The sequence below is a fragment of the Miscanthus floridulus genome, chromosome 12 (genome assembly GCF_019320115.1).
Source record: "Miscanthus floridulus cultivar M001 chromosome 12, ASM1932011v1, whole genome shotgun sequence".
NCBI lineage: Eukaryota > Viridiplantae > Streptophyta > Magnoliopsida > Poales > Poaceae > Miscanthus > Miscanthus floridulus.
This window is the reverse complement of record NC_089591.1, coordinates 77,092,116-77,098,343: the sequence shown is the minus strand read 5'-3', so window position 1 is coordinate 77,098,343 and position 6,228 is coordinate 77,092,116. Positions and strand designations below refer to the sequence as shown.

Genomic DNA, 6,228 nt, shown 5'->3' with positions numbered 1-6,228 from the left:
ACCAGCCAGAGTCTGGTCGTTTCCAGAGAGCTCCCTAAACTTTTGTTTTGCGACCGGACGTAGCACCTGAGTCCGGTCATTCTCTAACTACCACGCGTCACAGCTATTCCTCACGCTACCACGTCCGCGTACGTCAGCACTGACCAGACATGGGCCCTGAGCGTCCGATCACTCTTCACGCCAGCATCCGATCATGAGACCAAGACCGTGTGCTCACCGCTGCTACTGACCGGACACAGGGTCAGAGTTCGGTCACTGCGTGACCAGCGTCCGGTGCACTCTGTGAAACCCTGTCTTTTCTGTAGAGGGCGCCGGTGAAGTTTTGAACCCTTACTCCCAGGTGCTAAAGACAATGTTTATCACCTTTGTGCATGTGTGTTAGCATATTTTCACAAATGTTTTCAAGGGTGTTAGCACTCCACTAGATCCTAAATGCATATGCAATGAGTTAGAGCATCTAGTGGCACTTTGATACGAGTTTCACCCCTCTTAATAGTACGGCTATTGAACATAAATTTGATCACACTCGCTAATTGTCTTGATCATCGAAATAAAATGGCTCCTACTACTTATACCTTTGCCTTGAGCCTTTTGTTTCTCTATTTCTTCTTTTCAGGTCCAAGCACTTGATCATCACCATGGCATCACCATCATCATGTCATGATCTTCATTTGCTCCACCACTTAGAATGTGTCACCTATCTCATAATCACTTTGATAAACTAGGTTTGCACTTAGGGTTTTATTAATTCACCAAAATCAAACTAGAGCTTTCAGTAGCCTAATGCTTTGTCTATTCTAAGGCTATAAAAATTACAGTAAGCACATAATAATACAATGAAGCTACTATAAAAATTTCAGGACTAAAGATATCACCAATTTACTACAAAAATTGCTACAATGATTAACTTAATAATATTAAGCACTCTCAAACAATTTAATAGCTCCTAGTGTCAACACATAAATATGAACTAAATACACTAACAGATAGATCACAGTTTTAGAAACCTAACAAAATTTGTTCAATAATTTTTGGACACCTACATTATTTTATATTAATTTCCAAAGTCGACGACGGGAAGGCAGTAGCGGTTCGACTAAGGCGCGCAGGGTGAAGAGGGAGTCAAGGCGAAGCTAGTGGTGCAGGTGAATTGGTTCGGGATGACGGTAGGAGGACTGCTCTCGACCACGGCCGATCGTCGGCCCGACGGCGGGGAAAACTCCAAGTTGAAGCTTGGCAGTGCGTGCTTCATGGCTGGGTGGGGTTGGGCAACTGGAGAACTCACTGGCGGGGCCGTAGACGGGCGGAATTCATTGGAGATGACCTCTCGCTGTCCAACGTGCTAGCGCAGCTCCGACGGCGGCAACAGAGGGACATGTCCGAGCTTTGGCTTTCCTCACCTTGGTAGCTAGCGGTCGGTTGGACTCACGATCGTGTCTGCGCACTCGCTACGCGACACGCGACCAGAATACGTGCGCGCGGGGAGGCAAGTGGGGGCACGGCCTACGCGGCCGCAGCGCCATTAAGGCGAGGCGATGGCGCGAGTGCAGCCGGGACAACCCACGTGCACACGGCGTCGCGGTGGCGTCGGTAGCGGCAACGCGAGGCAGGGCAGCAGTGCGCGGACGCGACGACGAGGTATTTAAACTAGGCCCTCTTACATAGCTCATCCAGACATGTCGTAGGTCCCGTTCGCTTTGGAGGAATCTGGAGGAATTTGTGAGAGAAAAATACTGTTCCGGATGAAGAAAAAAAAACGAATCAAACTAGGTTTAAGGACACGCAAACGGAGCCATAGTCTTTATCCTGTTGGTCTCTCCTATCTAATGGCCCATTCTAGTCGTAAAGCCAGGATCCGCACAGGCCTCCCTTACTTAAGGGCAGAGTATCACCGGCTAAACCAGGCCCCCCTTACTTAAGGGCAGAGTATCACCGGCTACACTAGATTCCGCATAAGACCAAGTGCATGTTTAGTTCCCAAAATTTTACAAAATTTTTCAAGATCCTCCCGTCACATCGAATCTTTGGACGCATGCATGAAGCATTAAATATAAATAAAAAATAAAACTAATTACATAGTTTAGACGAAATTTATGAGACGAATCTTTTAAGCCTAATTAGACTATGATTGAACACTAATTACCAAATAATGACGAAAGTGATATAATACCGTTTAAAAAAAAAAAAAAAGGCAGCAGCGGTAAGGGCGCAGAGCCGAGAGGCGTCTATTTCCGCGCGTGCTGCTGGCATCCGCCACGGCAAACCCGCAACGGAAAGGCCCTTTCACGCATGGTACCCGCTCGCCTTTTCCTCGACCTGAACAGAGGAGTCGCATCTAGACTTTGGGATAAAGATCCTACTGCCACTGCCCTCACCGGGTACGGTGGATCATCCGGCCGGGCCGATGCATGCATGCACCGCACTAGCAGCCTACTCCGTCTGTCCAGAAAAAAAATCCAAGTACTTCCCTGCTACTACCAAGCTGGGTCTTGTTTAGATCACCTTTAAATTCTAAGTTTTTTCACTTTTTTCGTCACATCAATTTTTAGCCGTTTGTATGGAGCATTAAATGTAGGTAAAAAAAATAAATAATTGCACAGTTTAGTTCAAAATCACGAGATGAATCTTTTGAGCTTAGTTGGTCCATGATTAGATAATATTTACCAAATAAGACGAAAGTGCTACTATTCATCGAGTTAAAATTTTTTACAATCTAAACATGGCCTAGCTCGCGCGATCGAGGTTGAGCTACCCTACCGGCGCCTGGCAGTAGCAGGCTACACCGCTCGTAGTACAACGTTATTGTCCACCTATCGAGCTCGAGCTTCGTGCGTGTGGTCCAGCCCCTCCTTTTGATCGGCCCATGGCCCCCGGCCGGCCGCGCGCCAGCGACACGTCGTGTTGGCCGTCCCTGTGCTGCCGCCGCTGGATCCAACCCCACTGTCCGGTGTCCGCGCGAACCGGGCCACACGCGCGCGCCCACGCACGCACGCATCCATCCACGGCCGCGCGCCTGCCTACGCCGTCGTCCACTAGTCCTCGCTAGCACCGAACGTGCAGCTGCACGTACGACCTGCCGACGACGAGCTTGCTGGCGCTGATGATGGGTACGTAAGCGTACCTGCACTGCATAGCATCGCACAGCAGCTAGCTCACCAGCATTCGCAGCAGCGGCCCGGATGGCTGGCTGGACAAGCTCGAATCCCCGCGCGGGGGCCACGATGCCTTGACGTCTCGAGAGCAGGTCCGGTCTGGTACGTCCCCGGCGGTCCAGTCCAGCTCGCTCCGCCCGCTTATTGGATTTGCATGATTTGAAAGCCGGGCCAGCTATTCCCGCAGCAATTATGCACGCGAGCGGCGCGCGGGTCGGCGGACGGCGGCTGCCCGCTGGCGCCCCATTTGCCCACCTAAAAAGAAAGCAATTATCGGGAGAGTCTCATGTTGCATAAAGTATTGGCTGCGGACTGCATAGCTTCAAACCAAAGTTTCAAACCGCGACACCATACATCATCGATCAGGTTTTAATTTGTATGGTGTGTGAACTGACGGCTCCGGAGTCCGGATAGCCTCTCCTCTCGGCCGATCGAGATCGATCATCGAAATATCGCCCAGCAGACGACATTCCTTCTTCCAACAGCCAAACGCACGTAGGTCAATCCGTCACGCATTTTGTCTTGGGAGCTAGTGTTAAACTAGGTGGCAAGCACGCGCAGTTGAATCGAGTTTTACTGGTGGTAGGCGCGCGGTGTCAAAGTCTTGAGCGAGGTCAGCAGCGTTTCGATGAGGCGACAGGTGTGCACGAGGGTTGGTGATGAACAAAGAGCGGGTGGATTGTGACAACAACAAGATGCTCATATCCACGGGAAATAATTATTGACATTATCTTGACTTTTTTGTCTATATAAATTGTCGTTGTTTGCATACTCCAATAATGACGCAATTAAAGCGTGTGCCCAGCACGTAAGCTTTTGCATGTCCATGCGCGGATGCTTCCGTGCACAGCTCTTCTAGATTTTGAAGCTGTGGCCGATAAACCAGCTAATACTGATTTGTTGTGAGAGAGAAAATATTATATCACATCTGATAAGCCGGGCTGATAAGTTTAAGCAAACTGGGACGAATAAGCGAGAACATAGTTTGAAGCCATGATTTTGATACTGGCTGCACAACAGTAGCCTATAATATATTGACAAGTATGTTTCCCTAATAAGTGCACCTAGTGTCAACATAAAATTGTTTGCCCAGGTCAGGTGTCGCCCATTCCGGTCCGGATAGATAGCAAGCATCGCATGGCATGGAGCTGTCCGACGTCCGGATGCAAGCTAGCCGGTGGACCTAACAATTTGTGTGCCGGTGAGGGCTCGATCCCTTCCAAACAGCACAGTACAGTCGACGCCGTCTTCCCATCCCCCGCGCTATTTTATGATGATTATCCCAACCAAGCTCTAATCATACCCCCCTCCACCCACAAAATCCCAATACAAATACTCGACCAGCAAATAGATAGTCCAGAGGGAGGGAGGGAAGCCAAGAAAACCACGCCACCGCCCAAAGCAGCTGCCGATACCCACTGCTGCTACTGCACCTGCCTGCCTGCACAACCCTCCCTCAGCCGCCCTCAGCAGGGCCGCAGGCGAGAGCGAGAGAGAGAGAGAGAAGCGGCAGCGGATGCTCATGCAGGGCGAGTACCGGTCTTCCAGCGAGGAGTCGGCGGCGTCGGCGGCGGCCGCGGCGGCAGCAGCCGCAGCCGCAGCCGCAGCCATGGCTCCTCTGGCGGCCGCCGCGGCCGCCGCGGTGAAGATGGAGGCGGAGCAGGCGGCGATGGCGGCGGCGGCGGGCGCGTCAGCGCCGCAGCTGGGACCGGCGCACCAGCACCACCAGCAGCAGATGCAGCCGCGGCGGCAGTACCGCGGCGTGCGCATGCGCAAGTGGGGCAAGTGGGTGGCGGAGATCCGGGAGCCGCACAAGCGCACGCGCATCTGGCTGGGGTCCTACGCCACGGCCGTGGCGGCGGCGCGCGCCTACGACACGGCCGTGTTCTACCTGCGCGGCCGGTCCGCGCGGCTCAACTTCCCCGACGAGATCCCATCGCTGGCGCTGTCGGAGGGCGGCGGGGGCGGGGACGGGGAGCCCGACACCGCCGACGGCAGCGGCGGCGCAGGCACGCTGTCCGCGGCGTCCATCCGGAAGAAGGCCATCGAGGTGGGGTCTCGCGTGGACGCGCTGCAGACCGGCATGATGGTCCCACCGCCGCACCACCGCGAGCGCCAGAGGCACCACCACCACCACCACCTCCCGCAGCTGCGTGTCCACGCGCACGCGGAGGAAAGAGCAGGAGCAGAAGCCGCAGCCGCCGCAGCGGCCGGCGTGGAGCGGGCGCGTGAAGAACCCGGATCTAAACCGGGCGCCGAGCCCCGAGAGCTCCGACGCCGAGTGACAAGCGAGCGACATCGCAAGGCTCAACGTCAACGACGACGTCCGTTATCGGTTCATTCGGTTGTTCCCATTCCCGCGACGACGCCCAGCACAGCATGCCGCTGTCGTCCCCGTCTCCACGTACGTACGACGATCCAGCTGACCCGGCCGCCTGCCTACCCGTCCGTCTCCGTCGTCCTCGGCGACTGGACTGGATGGTCGGCGGTCGGGCGGTGAGGGTTTTCGATACGTTGTGGATAAGCACGAGGGGGAGGGCACGCAGCTGGGGCGGGCGGGCGGGCAGGCGGAGGCGGCGGCCACAAGTGGCGGTCTTTCCAAATGTCAAGGACAGCTGTAACCGTGATTGATAAGAAAAACAAGTCATCATCCTCGTCTCTCCCCCTCCCTTATCTCTTTTGCTTGTTTCCGAGTAGATAAGCAGCAGCGATTAGTACTCCACTACTAATCGCGCTGCGTGATGCGTCGTCGCGTTGGGTTCCGGTTTGGGTTGGGTGGGTGTTAGGCCACCACATCGGAAAGGGAAGTGGTGGGAAAGGCGCACGTCATCATGCGTGATCGCAGTCGCGCTGTGCGCATGACAAGTAGCTGTAGCTCTGGCAGCTCAACGCCGGCGCCAGCCGCCACCGAGCACGAGCAGGCTGCAGCCAGCATTCAAAGGAATCCCATCGTCACGCCCTCGTCATGGTTTTCAGGCAGCTCATGCTCTGGGGCCTGGGAAGAATCTCGCCGTGCATCCGAGGATGGATGCGGATAGGAGGCTCTGCACGGCCCCCGCCCGCCGGTGGCAACTGG

General features: G+C 54.5%; 1 pseudogene; it reads left to right on the top strand.

Annotated features, from left to right (window-relative positions):
- Positions 1-4,188: 4,188 nt before the first annotated feature.
- On the top strand, positions 4,189-5,587 carry LOC136497744 (ethylene-responsive transcription factor ERF008-like; annotated as a pseudogene).
- Positions 5,588-6,228: the final 641 nt, after the last annotated feature.